Genomic DNA, 23,406 nt, shown 5'->3' on the forward strand with positions numbered 1-23,406 from the left:
TTCTTTTCCCTGTGCTTTTGAGGCCTTATTTATATTTTCCCAAACCAATCTCCTAAAGCATTTCCTGTATGTTTTCTTCTAGCAGTTTTATCATTTAAAGTTTTACATTTGGGTCTTTGATCCCTTTTGAGTTGATTTTTGTGTAGGGTAAGAAGTAAAAGTCTAGTTTTATCCTTTTGCATATGGATATACAATTTTCCCAGCACCAATTATTGAAGGAACTCTTCTTTCTCCAATGAGTGTTCTTGGCACCTTCATCAAAAATAAGTTAGCTGTAGATATGTGGATTAATGCTTGCATTGTCTATTCTGTTTCATTGGTCTATGTGTCTGTTTTTATGCCAGTACCATGCTGTTTTGGCTACTATAGCTTTGTAGTATATTTTAAGTCTCGTAGTGTCAATTTTTTGCTTTTTGAAATGAGTCTATGCCCACATTTGCCAGTGCCTTTCATTTTATGCTTATCATTTTTTATGAGAAAACTGTGGTAAAAGCTGGCTTTAAATATCTCCCTCAGTGCTTTAAAACAGACTAATTTTTAGAGTTTAGATGAGAAATTAAATGCAACTTGTAGAATGGTAAGAAATTAACACCAACACCAAAAAAATACTTTAGCTGATGATATAGACAAAATGTTAGAAATCAATCACCTTGGGCTTTACCACATTCTTTTCTTATCGGGATAGAAAACTCTCATAGCCCTTAGGAAGTGATGGGGACTTTTTTCTCCTTGACAATAGAAAAAATGAATAAAAAGTTAAATTTGAGGAGGAGGCTTGGCAAAAACTGAAGTTCTCAAAAATTTGATGAGTCAAAAACAGATGCTTTTAGGCATTGCTAGCAAACTTCAGTTTGGATTGATAGGAAACATGCTATCAAAAGTTAAGTTCAATTAACAGTAAAAATAATGGGTTGGTGTCAAAGGTTGTCATCTCATGAAACAGCTAAATCAACCCTCTGAGTAAGGAGGCATTATTCGCATTTTGCTGATGAGGAAATCAAGAATTAGAACTTGCTTTTTATCACTATTACTGATAAATTCAGAGGCTGACCTTGAACCCATGGCTATCAGACTCTAAGGCCCCCTGCCCCTCCCACCTATTCACTATTCTGTTTGCAGATTATTCACCAGTCATATAAGATTCATGCATTTGGAGAAGCCTTTTACTTTGATTTTTATTTTATTTTCTATATATAATGATTTTTATGTCATGTAATTTTTATCCCTCCCTCATCATCACCAGCATTATTGTTCATTTGTTTTATTTAGTAAAACCAACGAAAAAGTGCTTTTTAAATAATGGTGCATGACTGAAGCTTTATGTTTTTAACTTCAGATGTTACATGGGGATGTTAAATATTATTGCAAAAGCACAGAGCTATTTTTGAATCAGGTGCATACAGATCATAATTGATATTGGCACTGTATATTTACAATAGTCTAGGGATGCAACATTTGTCAAAATCATAATCTTGAACAATGCATTTTGTTTTCTACTAGTAACCCCCTACAATGTCCAGTTTTTAAAATCCTGGCCACATATCTGCTACCTGGCTGGTTAGGGGTGAAGGAGACAGGACACGCTGCAAGAGACACAGCATCTGAGGTCACTGAATCCCCTCACTGTTCGCTGCTTCCTCCCCTGTTCTGCAAGGACCTGCTGTCCCTCTGTGCAGTGGCTTGGCTACTGCACCCGGATTCACTAACATGATGAGTATGTTTACTTAGCTCTGTCAACACTCAAAATACATTTGCCTGTCCTTAAGTAACAGTAGGATAACCATATTGATGTTTGAAAGTGCTGCCTGTAATTAATTTCTTTCTTTTGAAGCATGGCCATTGTTAACAATCCCTGTTTTACTATGCTTCTTCAGCTGGAGCCATTCTTTGCCATCTAAAAATAAATGGCTTTGTTATACACATTTATTCCATCTGCATTTATTGCAAATACAGTTAATATATTAATACTAGGAATCCAGGCAGATGAAGTGCACACATTCGTTTGTCTTCATTATTATAGAATTAGTGATCCTGATCTCCTCAGTTCCAGTCTGATTCATTTCAAAAGATTTTGAGTGTGCCTTGTCTTTGCTGAAACTGCATCTTTGAGGGTGACCATGAATGCATTTCAAATGCATGTTTACTCTGCTGACTGGGTCATGGCCTGGCCAGTGCAAGCACTCGTCTTGATTTTCGAGTCATGCTCGCGGTCTACGTTAGCATGAGTGTTCTCTTGCTGTGGAGTGTGTGAGTCCAGGTTCTGGTCTTGTTCTGAGCTCTCCATGGAAGAGCCTTGTCTTCAGCGGCAGGTTGTAATTTGATTTTATATAATATGTTTCAGTGGATTTTCCGTGGGATTAGATTCAAATAATTATATAGCCATCCATTTGGCATCTGATAGACATTATGTTTTTAGCTGCTTTCTGGTGGATTAGTTAGGATTCTGTTGTGGCGCAGGAAAGGAGAGTACTCTTATGTTCATTTGGCATTCTCAGCTTTGACCTGTTTTCCTAGACCTCCATTTCAGCTTTAGTGGAAACTAAATTATTAATATGATCTGTATTGTGCCTGTGCAGAGAGCTTAATTCAGGCTGTTTTTTAAAGTGCTGCCAGGAATCTCTGAAGTAATAGGAAAACAGATTTTTTGGAAGCCCTGTCGAATAAGAGATAGGGCCTGGGCATGGGCAGCTGAGGCAGACCGGCTTGGGTTTGAATCTTGACACAGTTACTACTACTTCTCTGTGGAGTCTGAAGTTGGTTGCTTAAGCTCTCCGAGCCCCTGTGCCCTCATCCATAGTAACACCTACCTTGAAGAGACACTACAAAGGCTAAATTAAATTGAACATGAAGTGGCATCTCAATGCAGTGATTCAACAAATGTTAATTCCTCCCGCTTCCCCACTCCTTTCTTCGTTCCCTTGTCCATCTGGAAGAAATGAGGGTTTGTTTTATGCTAAGCATATTTAGTGAGTGGCATCAGCTAAAATGGGCAAAGTAAATTTGCTAAAGTGAGTTACAAGCTGAGGGCAAATAAATAAGGAAATGATAAGTACCTGTATGTGTTTATGTTGGGGGAAGTAGGGAATATGTATCCCAGAAAGGACAGTTAAAACCAGAGCCGAATTTCTATTAGGAAGAAATGCGGTTTATGGAGGCATTACAGGTGGGCAGGAGGCTTGGGTTCTAGGGAAGTGCGGTGGTTTTCCCCAGATCACCCAGTGCCGCTCCAGCTGCTTCCTCACCAGCACTCGAACGGTCAGTGGACATGCCTCAATCTGCTTCGGAGATTTCCTAAATTGTGATAAGCCAGTCCTTCCCCCAACCCAAGCAGGCCTTAATGGGTTTACCTTTGAGTCCCCACTAAAGGCTGCCCACTGGCAGTGCTGCTTGACTCCCAGAGCAAAAACCTCTTGGAGGAAATTCTTCAGCACAAGTTCAGTTCTAGTGACTCTGATAAGAGCGCTCATCGCAGTTTCTCAGGGACAATTAGAAGTAGGCAAATGCATCAACTGATGGGTTTTCTTGCTAAATATTAACCACCAACCCAAAGAAAACTGCTTTCAGAGCTCCTGACAGTATTTAGTATCTGTTGTACCCCTTGTGCTCCCTGCTTGATCACTTGTAACGTACCAGAGCATTCTGTGTATTCTTCGGACTTATTTTTAATCACCATCTAAATAGATGTCCATTGTAGAAACTATGTTAAACCTAGCGGAGAGGCAAAGATCACCCAGAGAATCACAGCTGTTTCCATTTTGAAATGGATTTTTTTCAATGTTTTTGTGTGTGTGTATATATTTCACTTCTTTCCTTTCTTCTTAAATTTTTTCTTTTCTCCCCAAATGAAGATGAGATAATAATAGTACCTCCTTTTTTGTAACCTCATTTTCCCACCAAAAATATTATGAACATTAAAAAATGAAGATATGTCCATTTCAACATATTTCTATATATTTTTAAAGGTTCTATTGCATTCTACTTTATGAATGTACCCAGAAGTACCAACTGATCTGTTCTTTTTCTATATTCAGTTTGTTTTCATTTTAACTGTTGTGAAAGATGCTGCAGAGGACAACAGCATGTCATCGTTTTCCTAAAACACAGCGTTCCTGTTTTCTGCTCTCCTGAGTTTTTGTTTTGTTTTAACATGGCATTCCAGGTCCTCCATTCTCAAGCCAGAGCTGGCATTTCCAACTCATTTCCCACAAATCCACTAGCTGACCTTAGTTCTGGTCAGAATAACTCTACTTTTCCCATCCCCAGAGCATACCCTACTTTGTCACTGTGGGTCTTAGTGTTGGTCTGCCTGCAACCCCTCCTTCTATCTCATATATACAAATCCTTCCAACTGCTGAGGCTCATCTCCAGTCTCCCGCTGTTCCTGAAACGCTAGTTTACCCAGTTGGAAGGAACTTCTTTCATCTTAACTATTTTACAACTGTTTGTATCTGTCAGGAAACTTAAGATACTCTACATGAAATTATAGTTTTTGTGAAGACATCTGATGGAAAGCCATAGGTCTTGATTTGGAATATTGGTAAGGCCCCTGAGGTTGCACCTGGAGCCCCTTTCCTTAACTGTTTTATCTCAAGGACCCTGACACCCTGGTCCTAAGTGTCCTTCCCAGCACCAGGAGTATCCCTGGTGCTCCTACTGCAGGACAAGTTCCCTGGGTGGGACCATGAATCACAGTGTGTCCTCTTCTAGCCCCCTTAACTCTGTCCTGTTGAATGAAGAAATGATAGTGGGTACACAGCTCTCTGCCCAGTGCTCTGTACTTTTCCTCCAGCCTTCATTAACTCATGTGCAATTCTTTTAGGCCAGTGACTCTCAACTGGTGAGAAAGAGGCTTCATCAGGTTCACCTGGGGTTAGTGTAAGCACCTGGCCTGGTTTGCCCAGGACTGAAAGGTTTCCCAGGGTTCCACTTTCATTGCTAAAAGAAGGACAGCCATGCCTCTCACTCCAAGAGCATATTAGAATTCATGTACAAAGTGGTGGGCAAATTGTAAAGCAAGGGATAGATCCTCCATGTTACCTGTCTCTAAAACCATCTCAGCCTTGCTTGCCTTCTGTGGCCTTGCTTTCCATCTGTGATTACGAGATTCCCCATTCTTCCTCTAGGAGTTCATTTCCAATTTTGTAATTTCCAGTGTCATCAGCAGGCATTACTCCATTCTAACTTTTCTGCCATCTTCTCACTGTTTAAGTACAGTGAACTCTTCCCCATGTCCTGATATGGTGAATTGATTACATGAACATACATAAAATTCAGCTTTGGGTACACCAACTCCTGCTTTCATTATTTAGAGTCTCATCCAGGATCCAATTTTTCCCTTGCTTTTATCACTCTGGCTCTTCAACTCCCAGGTTCTTGTTTCTTACTCATTTGTGTTCTTGTTTTGATTATTTCCAACTTTAACTTTCCCCTACCTACACTACCTTAGCCAAGGGATGAACATTAAAATCTTCTCCCCACACCTGGTTGCCACCTTCTACCTGATGAGGTATTGGACATAGACATCAAGAACATTACTACTTTCTAATTTAATTCTAGTTTCACTTTTTCCTGTCCCAGTCAGAGAAAACCTACCATCGTTTTGTTAGAAAATATTTTGATGGCGGGGTGCTACAAAATTATGTAACTAAAATACTGTGTGTGCAAGAGAATCACTTTTTACTCAAATTTATATGATAGAAATGACAAACATAATTTTAAATTGCTTTACAATAAACACTGTGTTAAGAAATTCTTTATCATGCCTCCATTTTTATACCAATCACTCAAATCATATTTAATGCATTTCTAATGACTTTATGGGCTGCAGATGAAAACACATGATTCAGGCACTTCATTAAAGTGAGTAAATGAATGATTTCATTTATTTTAAGTAAAAAGAAGAGCTACTGTAGGCATCTGAATTTAAACCTATAGGATTTATATAAATACATCTGTTTTGAAGGGCAGAGTTGTGTGGAAAATTCCCAAAGAGTCTCTAGAGTCCAGGAATCTTAGCGATGGAAGGGACTGTTGAGGTCAGTGAGCCAGGGCCTCTGCAGAGCCAGCCTCTCCTTGACAATAGCTCTATGCATTGTCAGTCTCTGCTTATGAATTGCATGCGACTGGAAATGCCCTACCTCTGAATAGCCCCCATTGCTGAACTGTTCTGATTGTTAGAACATCCTCTTTCATTCTGAGACTAAATCTAGCACCCTGTCATGGCTACCCATATGCCAGCTATATATATAGATGAAGATAGTGCTATGTTGGTGCTGCTGCTTCTCTTCAAGTTATCACTCCCTGTTTCTTTAGCCGGTCTTCATAAGACAGACAGTCATGATACCCCTGAAGCCCCCTCTGAGCCATCATGAGATAACTAGAATTGACACCGTATTTGATGTGTGGATTGTCCAGATCAAAATATATTGATGTAGCAGGTCTACAGTTGTTGCCACAATTGGTAAAAAAGGGCCAAGGTCACAGTTGTTTTGAGGAGAAAGCAATTGAGAGCCCATTCAGACCATTTTCATGGGAACTTTGTTTCTGTTTCACATACATTTTATTCTTCTTCTTTAACTTTTAGTTTTATCTCTTGGTTGGCTTTGAAATAAATGCATTTAAGTGATTTGTGAATATACTGCAACATTTATAAACAGCAGTAAGGTGTAGAATCATGAAGATGTGAAAGCTTTTTTCCTTCTTATATTCTATCTTCTGTGTTTTCCATTGTAGTATTTCCCATTACCTTATGCCTCATACTTAAAAATTATTTTCTAAATACTGATTAAGAAGCAACCCTATGCCCTACATTGCTTTCTCTTTTTTCTGCTTCCACTTGGCTTCTGCCCTTCTATTTATGTTTTTGCTTTCTTTTCTCACCTTCTTTATCATAGAAGTATTCACTAAAATTCACTAGAACAGATGGAAATATTTTAATATCAACTGGATACCAGAAAGGAACAAATTATGTAACATGTTAAAATTTATGAACAGCTGATTTTCATATAGTTCAGACCAAACAAATTTAATAAACAGTTGGTTTCTTAGGGACTGAATCTTTAGATACTAACCAGTATTTAGAATTATCTTGACTGGAAAATTATCCCATAAGGAGGACATAAAAAGAACAAAATTCTAAAACATGTAAGTATTTGTTGTGGTGCAGTGAATATGGAACATACATGTTTTGATTCAAAAACATTTCAACATTTTAGTTCAACAAATATTTATGTGCTGCAGGGGTGCAAAGAGAAATAAAACATGCTTCCAGTCCCTTGGGAACTGGCAGCCTATTAAGAGAGACAGAAGCTTTAAAATAGTCTTACAGTTGATATAGAGAATGTATAAAGTGTAGCCTCACCAACATCTGATATTTTTGACTTGTTGACAGTAGCCATTCTGACTGGCATAAGATGGTATCTCACTGTGGTTTTGATTTGCATTTTCCTGGTGATTGGTGATGTGGAGCAATCCTTGGTTTTTTTCTGTTTTTGGCCACTTGTATGTCTTCTTTTGGAGATCTTATGAAGGGGTAGAGGAAAGGGATGAGACAGATGCGTAGATTGAAATAGTCCTGAAAACTGAGATGGCAGATATTATAAGGAGCACAGGTAGAAACACTTTGAGAATTGATGCGGCATTCATTGGGCATGATGATTTACTGATGTGGTTGGAAGAGAAAGGAAGGATCCCAAAGGAACCTGTAAGAGATGTCATGTGTGAGCATCTGTAACCAATACATGCTGACACCTTGTATTGAGAATGGAATGCAGAGGGATTGGTTTCTATTTATTTAGGATATGCCCCTTCCTTTCCTCTTGATGTCCCCCATTGCTTTACTTTCAATTATTAACAGTATGTTTGCAAAGTAGGAAGTGTTATCTCAGGTTGATGTTTAGCTTGAGTTTTCAGAGGTAGCTCACAAATACTGAAGTTCTAGAGTTGAAACAGAAATCCACCAAGCTGATGAATTGGAAACTTGGAGAATAATTACTGAATAATTTTGAGAAGTGTTGAAGCCTCTGATTTTTGTCTAAGCTGTCATTCATTGGGCATGATGCATGTTAGAAATGCTAGTTAAAAGGCTTCTCAGATTTAGACTATGACAGTCTTTATGGTAAGAACCGTGATGTTGTTGTCCTGTTCTCCCATTTACTGTGCTACAGGTATTTGCTGGATTCATGATAAGGCCTTTAAAACAGTGTCATATTTTAATGTATTCTTCTACTTTGAGAGCAAAATTTTAATGGTGATTTTTATATATTTTTACTTTTTAAATTAATTTTTCAATGCTATTCATAGTGACTTTTAAAAAACAGAAAAGTAGAAGAAAATCATCCACAATAAGTTCCGTGTGACCAATTTAATACAATCCATTTCTTTTTCACATGCTGTAATAGCATTAAAAGTTCAATTTTCAGAAGTTTAAAGAAATGAAAAAGGGAATACTTTGAAAAATAATTTTATATGAGAATAGTTTTTCCTTTCAAATCTGTTTGTGAACAGAAATAGGCGTGATTACACTTGTGATGTAAGCATGCTTTGAGAAGTTGCCAAGCTGATGCTAAACAACATGGACTAGATTTCATTTTTCTGAAATGTGCCACTTTTATTGAAAGATCGTTTAAAATGTGAAGCTGAATTTTAAAGACTCTTGCAAGAACATTAAAGTGCACTTGGCTGATCTCTTTATAAAATACTTCTGGTGAAATGTACATAATATTTTAATGAAAAATGTTACCTTAATATATTAAAGCTCAAATTGACAGTAAAGAAGGCCATTGTCCCAAAATTCATGAGATTAATTTGTTTTCTAACTCTTCCTCTTATAGTTTGTGTTAATTTGTGTTTGTAAATCTCTCTGTATGTTTAATTTCATTAACCTGGCAGTTGTGTATCAGTATTGGCAGTTACTAGTTCTAGCAGAAATAAACAGGTATCTAACGTGATAAAAGTTTATCTTAGATGAGAGTCAAAGTAGACAAAAATGAGAGGGAACACTTCACAGTTCATGTTATTTTCTTCTAAGATTAAACAGATATATCTACTGCTCAAATAGATAGTTATATTAAACAGGAAGTTCCCTGGATGGAATGATTGTAAAATATACAATGACACTTAACAATGTAAAGAAATCTTTTTACAATAACTGTATTTATATATACATTTATGTATATATTTTATATAATTGTATCTTGTATCTGATAAGATATTCAATTATCATAAAATGAGGCATACATATAGTGTAAGGCAAGAGGCCTTCTTAGACTCATCTTCTGTGCTGTGACCACAGCTGGGTCATTTACTTCTGATAGGACTAGGAAGTCCCATAGTCCCTGTTGTCAGCATGGGGAAAATGACAGGAATGAATAGCTCAGAATGTTAGCTTGAACTTGCAATTTAATAATGTTGAGCTTTTAATTGCATTCTTGGCAATGTTGACTTTCATCTCATAACAATAAACTGTTGATGGTAATGTCCTAGTAAATAAAGTGTGGTGCTGAAGCAGAGACATGTGGCACAAAGAATCCCTCAGCTTTCATGTAAATGTGCAGCCAAAGGTGTTCATTTTATCTGCTTATTTGCCTTACAATTATATGTACAGAAAATTCTGAAAGGAACTCTGTGCTTAGATCTTATTATTTTTACTGTTTCTAGGGAGTTGTTTTTTTTTTTTAACTGAGGTATAATTTTCCTACAGTCAAATGCATTGCTCCTAATGGTAAGTTAATCAGCTTTGACAAATGCACACAGTCATTTCACCTATTCCTTCCACAAGATGTAGAACATTTCATCAGCCCTGAAAGTTCCTTTGTTCCCTCTATAGTCAGTATCCCCTACTACTTGAAGTAGGCAATGTTAGAATTTCCAGCACCAGGCTGGATCTTAATGTTAATTCTTAGAGATTATATGTCAGACTGACATGTCAAAAGGGATCTTCAAAACTATGTTTTTCTTTGAGGAGTTTTTCTCCATAGAGAATTATTTGGAAGTACATGAATGAGGATTTAAAACTCAGAAATACAGATTTCCTTTCCATTGCTTCTAAAACACATGACAGCATTCTTGTTGTCTAATTGTTATTAAAAGACAAGCAGGTCAGTTTCCAGCCTGTCAAAAATATTTCAAGTAATTTTCTTTCTTGTATTTTCATTTGGCTCTATTTTAATTTCCACTTATGCTAAAAAAGATTGCCAGCATAATAAATTTCACATAAATCCCTTAACTTTGTATGGTGTATTTCACATAAATGCCTACCTTTGTGTAGGGTGGAGTAGATGATCAATTCATATAAATTTCACATAAATATCTACCTTTGTGTAGGGTGGAGTAGATGATCAATTCATATAAATTTCACATAAATACCTACCTTAGTGTAGGGTGGAGTAGATGATCAATTCATATAAAGTTAGTAAGAACAGTCAATAAACATCATGAATAAAGACAAATAGCTCAGTGTACCCCCCTGCCCTGAGTTTGGAGAAGCAATGTTTGCCTTGGTATCTATCAGCCTCTGTGGGGTGATAGGAGATCAGGTCAAACCCTCCTCACACACATACCTTCTCCATGACTGTGTGCCATTGCACGAAATGTGAAGCTCTGTCATTTGGATCTTATGGTAGCCAGACAAAGAATACTTTGGTTCTTCTTGGAAAGTGTGTGTGTGTGTGTGTGTGTGTGTGTACACACTGGTATAGCATCGTATATTGCCCTTAGAGATTTTCTCTTCCCTACTTTTAGCTAATGTGCTTATCTTGATAAATACATTTCAGAGGCAAGTTTGTAATAAACTGAACAATGCAGTGAGATACATGATTCTAGGATACAGGGCTGCTTGTGTTTCATTATTGCAACACATGGAGTATACGATGAAATTGCACTGCTGTTGTAATTTATTCTCTTTATTAAAATAGACAAGCATTAGACAAGCCATAAAATTTCCATCTGCATTCACAGCAGGCTCCCACCATCTGAAATACAGATTTTCCCCCCTTCTCTTGAAAAAACTCAGGACTGAAACATTTTAATATTGGGGATCAAGAGAATTATAATATTTCATTTCTGAAAGTGATGGTTATCCTCATCTGTGCTTTTGACTGCTGCATCCATTTTAAAGAGAAAGTTCGCCTTTTATACTTAAATGTCACTGAGGACACGGGAGTTGGGTCAGAAAGATCTGCAGTGCAGCAGAGGGAAATGAATGGGTTCCCAGCTTGATCATTCTGCTGTAGTTCTGTTTCTATCACCCTACCAGCCTAATCACCTTCAGAAGGAAAACAAAAGACATTTTTGCAATGTACTGATGATCACTCTCGAGGCAAGGCAACCATTGTCATTTTAGCATATTTTTCTCCACTGCCTGAAGTACAAAGGCTTTTAATAATGGGAAATTGCCAACCAACGCATGTAAAAGTGAGAGCCTCCTTCTCTGGCTAGAGGAAGAATTCATTTCTTTCTTTCTCTAATTTCCAAGCCAAACACTTGCTGGACATTTTAGGCATAGAAAGCATAGAGTTCTATAAAGATAGCTAAAAAGGTAATTGTAAATTCTGATCCTCTTTTTAGCAAACTGTTCCCCCACTTGGAGAATATTCTGTTTCAATTTTTCATAAAGGCAGTCTGATGAAAAATTTAAACAAACTCTTTTAGGAGCAAGTCTTCCGTCAGATGTCACGCCAAGCTCCCATTTGGTAGGAACGGTTATGTAAGGCAGTCTGTGCCATCTATCTCAGTAATAGACATTTAACAGGAATCCAGGGTCCAGGAAACTCCAATGTTTGTCTCTCCCAGAAGACTTTATGTTTGTGGTATTTCTGCCTCTGTTAAGTGTAATAAAAAATTTTATAAAGGTTAATCTGTTCAGAACAATGTTAGGAAAGGAGGGGGTATATTCTCTCCTTGGAGAGTAAAATGTTCATGCAGTTCTGTAATTAGGTAAATTTAGTAAGAATAAAAATGATACTAGAGCAAGTTTGTTCATCGGATAAAGGGATAGGATACAGCGCTTTGAGAAGGACCTCCAAGGACACTGAAGGGGAAACTGAAAAAAATGAAAGTTCTGAAGTCGTAAGCAGTGCATATTGATTTATTATTTACAGAGGACTTTCATGCACATTATCACATTTGATCCTTGTAACTCTGTGAAAAAGATAATGTCGTTTTCTTGCTCAAGGTCAGTTGGCTACCAAGTTACTCTGAATTCTGACTGATTTCCTCCCTGCCTCCCCTCTTCCCTCTTTCCCTTCCTTGCCAACCCCCCTCTCTTCCTGCCTCGTTTCTTCCCCACTTTCTTTCTTTCTTCAACGTGTTAAACATGAAAAGTCTAGTATCTCCTCTTATTGTGCTAGAATAACCATTTCAGGCACATACTCATGGTGAAAGCAGCAAAGAAAGGTCTAAACCTAACCAGATTATATCACAGAGACCTGGAGGAGGTGCTGAAAGTGTCTCCTTTCCTGGCAGGGTCATTAGCACTAAGGCAAAAATAGAGAAAGAGCAGTTGGGTTTTGACAAAGAATTTCTAAGTACAGTGGTTTAATTTTTTATTTCCAAGACAGAGCCTCTGTCACCCAGGCTGGAGTACAGTGGCGTGACCTTGGCTCACTGCAACCTCTGCCGCCCCGGTTCAAGCTGTCCTCCTGCCTCAGCCTCCCAAGTAGCTTGGGAGCGCATGCCACCAAGCCCAACTAATTTTTATATTTTTAGTAGAGATTTCACCATGTTGGCCAGGATGGTCTCAATCTCCTGATCTCAAGTGATCCATCTGCCTTGGCATCCCAAAGTGCTGGGATTACAGGTGTGAGCCACCATGCCTGGCCTAATATTTTGGTCCTAAAACACAAATATTTTGCCCTTGACAGGTGAGAGAGAACTAAGGTTTGGTATAACTTACAAAGATGAGATATGTGTGAAGTTGTTTCAACAACTGTATGTATATGGTAATTTATCATTATATTATTATTACTGTTATCACTCTGCTGCTGACACAATCATAGTTTATCTTGGTAGTTAGGAGTCAGTCAGCTCTGGAGTAGGATTGCTGGATTTCCTGTGTTTGAGTCTCACCTCTGTTGCTTACTAACTGTGTGGCCTTGGGCTTGTTAATTAACCTCAGTCAATTTCCTCATATATAAAATAAAGACAACAATAATCTGTCTCTGCAGGAGATCCTTGGGAAAATTTCCTGAAATGGTCAATGTAAATTGTTTTAGAAGTGTGCTAAAAAGTCTGATGTTTTTCTCTTGTTCCATTAAAGAATATACTTCAGATTAAATCTTGGTTGAGACTTTCATAGATAACTTTCTCAATATTTTTTAACAGCAGCTATTTCTTAAACACTAGGCAACCAAGAGAGAAATGCTTCCAGTAAGTGGTAAAGGCTTATAATATCATTCAATGTCATATAATTCAATTTTCCCTTTTAAGAGCAGATTGATTGGCTTTTATTGTTTTAGAGGTTTATTTTACAACAAACATGAAAACTGCTCAAGGAAAATGGTGATAGGTATTATCAGATTTTGATTAATAGAATTTAAAGTGGAATTTTGGAGTGATCTTCAAAGTATTCAGATTGATCTATAACTTGATAAGAAAGTATTTTTTGTTGTTTTTGAGTTCTTGGATATCATTTGGCAACTTACATGTTCTTTACATTGAATGATATCTCTAACAGAAAAAGCGAAGTTCTTTATAAAGAACATCTTGCTAATATAAGAAGTTTTTCATTTCCCTCCTCTCATTTTCTATTTTTTCAACAAATATTTTAACATCTATTTTTTTAGGCACCGTACAACATGAGGGAAAATAGTGGCAAATAACAGCCAAAGCCTTGCCCGCTTGGAATTTAGAGCTTGTGTTTTCCATACCTTGAAAAACCATTTGTTACATACTTATTTTCCTTTTTTTAAATTACACGCTTATTTCACATTTAAGTGTTTAGTAATTTGGGGATATTTGCTCTCAAAAAAACACATCCACAAAAGTTGAATGTTGCCTTTACCCTTGGAAATACAGAAAATGTCTCTGTATTTATGTTTTAATTTTTTATTCTTTTGTTTAAAAGAATAAAAGAATATAGCTCTTCCCCATTTATGTATAATTTTGTAAATTGTCCACTTTAAAAATTATTACCTTATTTTCTCATTACATTAGGAAACCGTTTACTAGCAGGCTTTATGGCTATATTGTCTTATTTTTCTAAATTATATCCATTTGTATTAACTCTTCTTTTGATATACTGCTTTACATCATTTCTAGATCACTTGAGGAGGCTTAATCATACTTTTACACTGTTCAGTTGGCCAAAATAAATGATTATCTAGATACTGTTGTTTTCTCTTAAGATTAAAAAAATCTCCTTCCTCCCTTTTAACTCCAGTGGTCTGGTAGGCAACACCTTGGTTGTTACTTAGAAACAAATGAATCCTATCTTTTTATAAAAACTTATGACATTTTTCTATAAGAAAAAGGATTTAGAAAAGACATTTATGCATATATTCCCTTTTCCTGGTTGTACTGCCTTTTTCATTCTCATTTTTGGTACGTACATCATATTTACTCTTTTGTTCTGATTCATGTTAAGGTTGTTTTGTTTTGGTTCTTTGGAAGTTGGTTTGACTTAAGGAAATTATAATTTTTTGAATTTCTTTTTGGGCTGTGTCAACATATTTTCTAATGAAAACATCCTTTGGGGCCATCACAGTCAGAGAAGTGTTGCCTTGTATACTTAGCCACACCTCCCAACCTTGAAAGGGTCCTACCTCTAGAGCCTAAGAGAGTCGTTTAAGTTGCACATTCTGAATCCTATGGCAATCTTCCCTATTTTGCTCTATCTGGGCTCTTTATTCTTCTCTAATTTTCTTGCCTCTATCCAGATACAAGTGTTTGGAGGAATGTCTCTAGCCACAAAGAGCAGTATGTCTAACAGTGAGGTGAACAAAGAGGGGTTTCCTTTTCTCCCACAATGCAAGCAATCTGAAGGCAGATGGCTGCTGGTGTTACTTTGGTTTAGTGATGCTGGCCTTCGCTCCCTTCGTTCCATGCCACAAATCTGCACTCAAGGTGGAAAGAAGTGAAGGATAGGATCAGCCATTCAGTATCTTTATCGAAAAAAGCAAATGCCTTCCCTGAAGTCCCAACCAACTTGGTTTATGTCCTGCTGGCCAGAACCGCATGTTATACCCCTGCCACCCCAGCTGCTAGGGAGACTAGAAAATAAGTAGTTGGCATTTTTGCTGGAGGGGGTAGCAAAAGAAAAGGGCTTGGGAATATCCAATGGATGAACAGAGAACCAGTCATCTATGTCCAGGATAGCCCACCCTATCTACGCTCCCAAGACGAGCTCTAATGTCCCCAGGTAAAGCCTTTCCCAGATCCCTCAGACAGAGTTTACTCTGTGAATCCACCTGGTACTGTGGCCATCATCAACTAAACTAAGCGTGCTCTCCAGGCGAGGGCTCCATCACCGCACATGGTACCTGAGAGATGGTGCTCAGTGAAGGTTTGCTAAGAAATGAATGAATGTGTGGGGATCCTCTTGGTGTTGCCTGAAGCCAGCTGCTGGAGGTATGCAGAGTGCTGAATGAGGAATTCTCCTTTCCACCTGACGTTCCATCCTTGTCCCTGGACATTCCCCTGATGAAATGCGAAACCACAGCCCTGACCACTATATTCATTAAGATCCTATGGGCAGCTTTTGGCCAAAGTGCTGCAGGCTCACGTGTAATGGAAATATTCTTGTTGGGACAGTAAGCATTCTGCCTTCCTAAAATTCGTACACAGTTGTAAATAGTTATACAAGAGCCATTTAGTCTCTTGATGATATAAATTTTAGCTCAGTATTACAATCAGTACAGTTTTCTGAAATGACAAAATGTACAAAATATCTATTCATAGGAATTATTCTTGGTTATGTCTGAATAGGCATATAATTCAAAATATAGTTTACACTTCCTGGAATTTATCCAGATAAGAGAGTTAAACAAGTGTGCAAAGATATGTGCAAAGTTGTTTTGTTTTATTCTAGTAGTGTTTTTTAAATGAAATTTGGAAAAATTCAAGTTCTTTACTAGGATTTGGGTTAAATGGATAATGGAACACTATGGAATCATTAAAAGTGATCACATAGGACATCCTGAGAGTATAGATTTCTTATGGGGCATATCGAAGGCTGTGTGTATGTGAGAAGTGAGTGACCTCTCTCTTCACAAAGCTGAAAATATGCATATATAGGGGTAGCTCTTCACCAAAATGTTAAATAATTATCTCGTGATGGTAATATTTTTTAACTTTAAGATTTTTTGTATTAATTTATTTTTGAAACAATGTATATGTGTGTGTGTGTGTGTGTGTGTGTGTGTGTGTGTGTGTGTGTGTGTTCCAATCAGAAAAAGTAGTTTTCACAAAGCATAGTTTTGTAAAAAATGCTTTAGGTCAATGAAAAAAATAGTATGAAAAACTATGTATGAAAGTTCAACTAACTAGACCCAAATTAACAATAAAACTGAATTAACAAACTTATTCTCATAATTCACAAGAGTGGAAAATCAGGACAAAAAGGGAACTATAACCAAGAATATACTGTAAATTATAATCTTCAGAATATGTCTTGGATTACGTCTCTTCCACTTCCCCCATACCTTGTTCCACTACAATGAATGATATCCCTGACTCCAAACTCCTGCCATTTCCTTTCTTACTGAATAAAGTGACTGAACTATATGAAACACAAGTAGAATAATACATTGATGAATTTTTTTCTTTTTCTATTATTATTATTTTTTTTTGAGATGGAATCTCCCTCTGTCACCCAAGCTGGAATGCAGTGGCACAATCTTGGCTCACTGCAACCTCCACCTCCCGGGTTCAAGTGATTCCCCTGCCTCAGCCTTCAGAGTATCTGGGACTACTGGCATGCACCACCACACCCAGCAAATTTTTTATATTTTAGTAGAGATGGGGTTTCACCATGTTGGCCAGGATGGTCGTGATCTCCTGACCTCATTATCTGCCCACCTTGGCCTCCCAAAATGCTGGGATTATAGGTGTGAGCCACTATGCCTGGCCACAGAATATTTCAACATCAAGATCTAAACAAAAAGTATTTTCTGAAAAGTCTTGAGTTAAACCAAAACTTAAATTCACAATTCTATTCCCTGAACATTCCAATTAATGAAGCATTAACTGTAGAAACTTTGAAGAAGTGATTTTAAAATTCTCACTTTGAAATTCCAACATATCAAAGGACTGTTACTATAAACCACAAATACAGGTGAGAACTCTTGAGAGCAGTTCACTCATGTTACTGTATTGCCCTGCTTTTCTGTAAGTAGTGTCATAGTAGCAAAATTCTGATTGACTCAAGTGGAAAATGTATTGGAGAGGTAAGGGTATATATTAATTCTGTGGGATACTGAACAGGTTCCTTAGTCAAGACAAAAAAAAAGAAAACCCCAGAAGAAAGATTTCGAAAAATAGAATTGATTCAATGTCTTGATTCTGGAATATGTCCAGTATCTCTCATTTTCTTGTTATAAACCTGCATGAGTTTTCAGACTAATTAATAAAGATTTTTATATTGTATTAATTCAGAAAATTGATCTTTCTGGTCTATTGTTTTTAATAATAGTTTAAGCAGGTGTGGTTTCATTTTCACCAATCTTTCCTAGAAAAAAACATTGATAATCTTTCTCTGTAAATCTTCCTTTTTCCTTCATGGATAGATCATAGGTAGAAATCAAGAAAAATAATGGTTTCTCTTTTTAAATAAAGGTTTTGCATGATTAGATTTAAAGTTTAAATGAGATTTTTTTTCACACAAAAACATTCTTTAAGCTTCAGTAAATCCAGATCCTGCCTCCTGGGATATCCTGTCACTAAAAGGAAAAGAGAGTGTTTTAGATAGTATTTTTTATTTTTTGAGACAGGTCTCACTGTCACCCAGGCTGTAGTACAGTGGTGTGAACTGTAGCCTCAACCTCCTGGGTTCAAGCAGTCCTTCCATCTCAGCCTCCCAAGTAGCTGGGACTACAGGTACACACCACCATGCCACGCTAGCTTTTAAATCTTTTGTAGAGACAGGGTCTTGCTGTGTTATGCAGGCATCCAGGCTGGTCTGGAACTCCTGGGCTCAGGCAATCCTCCTGCCTCAGCCTCCCAAAGTTCTGGGATTACAGGTGTGAGCCTGGCCCTGGCTAAGTACTCTTTATTTTCTCCTTACATGGCAAGAAATATTTCACACTAACTTTGTTTAAAACAAAGTGAAATAGTTGTCATGCTGTAAGTTTCTTGAGCTCTTAGCTAAGCACTGTTATTCATTTAGCTACCTGGAACAAAAGAATTGTTTCTGATCAAATTAGATCCTCACTTAATACCTTAAGATTTTGCTCCAGGCCGGGCTCAGTGGCTCAAGCCTGTAATCCCAGCACTTTGGGAGGCCGAGGTGGGTGGATCACAAGGTCCAGAGATCGAGACCATCCTGGTCAACATGGTGAAACCCCGTCTCTACTAAAAATACAAAAAATTAGCTGGGCATGGTGGCGCGTGCCTGTAATCCCAGCTACTCAGGAGGCTGAGGCAGGAGAATTGCCTGAACCCAGGAGGTGGAGGTTGCGGTGAGCCAAGATTGCGCCATTGCACTCCAGCCTGGGTAACAAGAGTGAAACTCGGTCTCAAATAAAAAAAAAAAAAAAAAAAAGAAGATTTTGCTCCAAACAGGCAAATAAAGTAAGCCTAAAAGGGTGGTCGTCTCTTGCTCTGCCAGACACACATATAGGCATGCATATACACGCAGAGTACCAGAGGCATCAAGATTTGAAACTGTGGTTAAAAAGCTCTATAACTATCAAAAGCATTTCATGAATCCTAAAAGTACTCGATATTTTAGATATCTCTTTGGAATCATGTAATGTGCCATTTTATTCATAGTAGTTCAAAGTTTGGAGAGTACTGATACCAAATAGAAATTTTATAAAGGAATAGCAGAGTTGCCCTTGATCCTTCAAGTTTGGTCTAATTGGATTACTTCGTATAATGATTCAGAATTGTTAAATTTTAGATACTAAGGCTGAACTCTTGATTCAGATTGGCATGTCACTTAAAATAGCTTTGATTGATTGCTCAATCCATTGGTTAGTTTTAGAGACAGAGACTTGCTCTGTCACCCAGTCTGGAATACAGTAGCATGATCATGGCTCATGCTTTGAACTCCTGGACTCAACTGATCCTCCTGTCTCAGCTTCCTGGAGTGCTAGGATTGTAGGCATGAGCCACCACACCTGGCCCAAATAGCTTTGTTTTTAAAGGAATTTTTAAAAGACCAATTAATAAGGATTTAGATCAAATTACTCTAAGGAAATCATAAATCACACCAATAAAATCTGAACTTAAGAATACATGTGACGAATGTTTAAAAGAACCTCAAACTAACTGGTATATGATAGGGTGCTTTAATAAATAATAGTAGTTAATTTTGGTGTGACTTGAAAAGATGCTATTAGCTCTGCACCACAGTTGAGCTTGGTATATATTTGCAGAGAGAAATTGATCCGAGGGAGCCATTCCAACCAACACTCCCACTCAAGGTGTGAGGAGTATGCTTTAGCTGGAGAGGAGTGCTATTGATGCCACTGACATTACTGGATCTCAACCACATTGGGGGATTAAGGGCAGCAGGTGCTTATGAAAGATGAGAGCCAGGCATCTTTATGAACCACTGTCACTTCTCATTACCATGTATGTAGACATGGCATGCAAGCAGACATTAGGCATTCCTTGAGCACCTCCCTAGTGTCAGACCCTGTTTCACACATCAGGGATACAGTTGTAAACAAGACAGCTTGAGACCCTGCAAGAATGGAGCTTATATATAGTAGAGATAGTCAAATAACATGTGAACAGTAAGCCAATAAGATAACTTCAGTTCCAAATAAATTTGTGAGGAAGGAATACTCAGCTAAGGTGGGTAGGTGGTAACTAGAAGAGTTGCTTTATTTATTTAGGGTGGTTAGGGTAGATCTCTCAGAAGAGATGACATTTGAGTTATGATCTGAATTACTAAAAGGAGAAAATCTTTTCCAAAAAAAAGTTTTATCAAGCAGAAGGAACAAGAAGTGCAAAGGCTCTGTGGATTGATCCAAGCTGGTGTGTGTGAGGCTCAGAAAGGTGACCAATGTTTAAGGAGTAAAATGAACAAAAAGAACAAAAGTGGGTGAAGTTAAATTTATCCTTGATGGGTCTGTTCTACAGCCAGCTGTAGCTACATCAGCAAGTCAGTCAAATATGCAAGTAGCGATGTCAATCAGGAGTCCAAACCTAAGACATGAAACGGCCATCTGTGAGTGTACTGAATTTTAAGCCAATGGAAACTCAATGAGAGGGTAACTAAAGAAGAGAGGATGATTGAGCACAGAGCACCCCCACACTTAGAAATGTAGAAAAGGAAGAGGAACTAAATGAGAGACTGAGAAATGACACACAGTGAGGTAGGAGAAAGACCAGGTAGGTCTGCATGATTGTCTAGGGAGGGTGTGGCCGATCAATAGTATCTGATACAAGGGAGGTGCTTAAGGAATACCTGACGTGTGATTGCATGCCCTGTCTACATAAATGAATTTGTAAGATGTGGGTTACTGGCGATCTTGCTAGGTGGGTTAAAGATGAAGTAAAACAATATGTTGTAGCATTCTATGGTGAAAGGAAGCAGATAAATGACATAGTACCTGGAAAAGTGGGATAAGAGAGAGGTTTTGGGTTGTGTTTGTGTGTGTATGCTTGTTTTTAAGTATGAGAAGGATAGGAAAAGCATCTTATTGATGGGAAGATGACCACAGAGATGGAGAAGTTGACAATGTAAAAGGGAGAGGAGATAATAGCAGGAGCTGAGTTCTTGAGAAGACAAGAGAAGCTCTGAATGATGTGAGGGAGTCAGCACCCACATGCAAGTGTTGGCCTTAGAGAAAAGCAAGGATGCTTCTGCCATTGCAGAAGGGGAGAGAGTAAAGTGGCTAGAACAGATTCCGAAGGTTGGTAGAGTGGCAGTCAGAGATGAAGTAGTACTCATCACATCTATTTCCTCTATGAAATATGGGGGATGGCTGGAAGTGAAGGGGGTTTGAAGAATGAGGAAAGGACAAGAAAGCAAATTTGCTAGGGAAGTTTATGAGACCATCTGGCACTATTGAGGGTCCATTCAAGATTCTTGGTAACAAATTTGAAGTATGTCCCATCAGCAAAATTGGGTGATTTTCTCTGGGATTGTTCAACTGGCCAGATCCAGGTGCAACTCGATTTCCTTATTCATGTTGAAGGTATGGTTGAAATGCTGAGAGCAAAGCATATAAAGGAAGTGATTGCAGAGGAGGTCATATATTGTAAGCTGCTAAGTAGGAAACTGAAGATAAGAGAGGGTGATGGATAGTGGAAACGTGATGGGGTCTGTGGATGTGAAGGTCTGTACGGAATGGAGTACTAGAATAAGTGAGCCAAGAGACACAAGGGGATGGTTAACTGGAATACCCACAATAGCTATTTTGGAGGTGATGCAGCTGTTGGTGGTTAAATGCAGCATATGACCACACCAGTGTATGGCTGACGTGGACTGGAGAAAGAGCCTTGGAGTGAAGGAGGTCAAGGATATAAGAGTCCAGAGCCTCGGAAACATCACTACATGAATGTTCAAGCTGCAAAGAAAGCCAGGATCAATAGTGGAGAAAAGATGATGGGCCATGGAATGTAATCATCAGTGACCAAGAGCAGTGATGAGGATAGGAATGATAGGAAGTGTTTGGGCCTAGCACGGTGGATCATGCCTGTAATCACAGCAATTTAGGAGGCCGAGGCAGGTGGATCACTTGAGGACAAGAGTTCAAGACCAGCCTGGCCAACCTGGTGAAACCCCATCTCTACTAAAGATACAAAAATTAGCCAGGTGTGGTGGTGCACACACATAATCCCAGCTACTCAGGAAGCTGAGGCACAAGAATTGCCTAAACCTGGGAGGAGAGGTTACAGGTTACAGGAGAGACTCCATCTCAACACACACACACACACACACACACACACGCGTGCGCGCGCGCGCGCGCGCGCGCACACAGTAAGTGTCTGGGAAACTTGAACTTTTGATAGTAATCAGGGGATCTTAGATATTAGGAGAGGTGAGACTGCTCCGGGAAATCTCTCCAGAGGATGGTTGTTAATCCAATAGAGTCCAGAGCATTTAGTTGGAGCCAGTGTGCAAGTGTTCAGTTCTCCAGCTACTGAGCAGTTGGGTAAACAGGGATTTTTTATCTGAGGGAGCTTCCTGAGCTAGGATTCTTCAAGGGAGGAACTGGATGGCAATTCTCCTTAAGCCAGTAGACACCACATCTTCTGGGGATATACGGCAAGTGGTAATCTCTGGGCATATGATCTTTCTAGAGTCAGTAGGGTTATTATTGACTATGTATGTAGACTGAATCCAGTATATAGATACATGCCCAGAAGCAGTTCTCAGCTCCCAAATGATTTTAGAAATCTATGTATTGAACTCAGAATGTATTTTCCTGTGAAAATTGTGTTTAACAACAGAGGGTGTCATTTTCAGGGAAAATGGTGTCATTTCAGGTTGTCATTTTCAGCCATATTTTGGCTTCAGATAAAGCCATATGGAAAAACTTTACCCAATCCCCTGGCTCTGACCAGCAAGGTCATGGGCAATGACAGTCCTTTAAAAACTAGCGGTGCCACTAAAGGCTCCTGAGGAACTGGCTATTCTAGACAGTGGCACAAAAGCCGAACTTAGGTTTTTGTAAAAAATAAACGATCACTGCTTTCAACTCTGTTAGATCTTTGAGAAGAAAATAAAGGTGCTGACTTTTTGATAAGGTTTTGTTTCTGTTTCAGTTACACTTTTGGGAGAATACGGTTGTTTTTCATTTTGTTGGTTTGTAAATCTTGAAAATTGTGAAAAATGTAGATTATAAAAATAAAAAATTAGCAATACAGATTGTAAAAAGAAAAAAATAGCGATCATGAATAGCGTCAACACCCAGGATTAAGCATTGTTAACATGTAGCATATTTCCTTCTAGTCTTTTTTCCAATGTACTATTTCTTAAGTGGTTAAATTATATTCTATGAATAGTCTTGATAAAATAAATTTGTAATCTGTCCTAAGATTAAGCACGGAAACAAGATCTTTTTATTCTAAAGTTAACTATGAAGATTATCAGACTCAGGGTTATTTCTCTAGCAGAAATATCAAATGGTGAAATTCTCTCTGGAAAATTCAAAACCATCAATATCTAAAAATACAAATAAAAATATTTTTTAAATTTAAAAATTTGTAAGCGTAAGATAAACATGTATTATAACTTTCCACTTCCTATACAACTGCATTGTAGGGGCGTAGCTCTTCTAAAATAGGATTAAA

At 38.0% G+C, this 23,406-nt stretch overlaps 1 protein-coding gene across 48 annotated transcripts in view; it reads left to right on the forward strand.

The window, feature by feature from the left end:
- The window catches only part of ANK3 (ankyrin 3), a 541,984-nt gene that overhangs the window by 195,773 nt on the left and 322,805 nt on the right, over positions 1-23,406 (forward strand). The gene's annotated exons all lie outside the window — the stretch shown is intronic.

Source organism: Callithrix jacchus, chromosome 12, assembly GCF_049354715.1.
Source record: "Callithrix jacchus isolate 240 chromosome 12, calJac240_pri, whole genome shotgun sequence".
Lineage (NCBI taxonomy): Eukaryota > Metazoa > Chordata > Mammalia > Primates > Cebidae > Callithrix > Callithrix jacchus.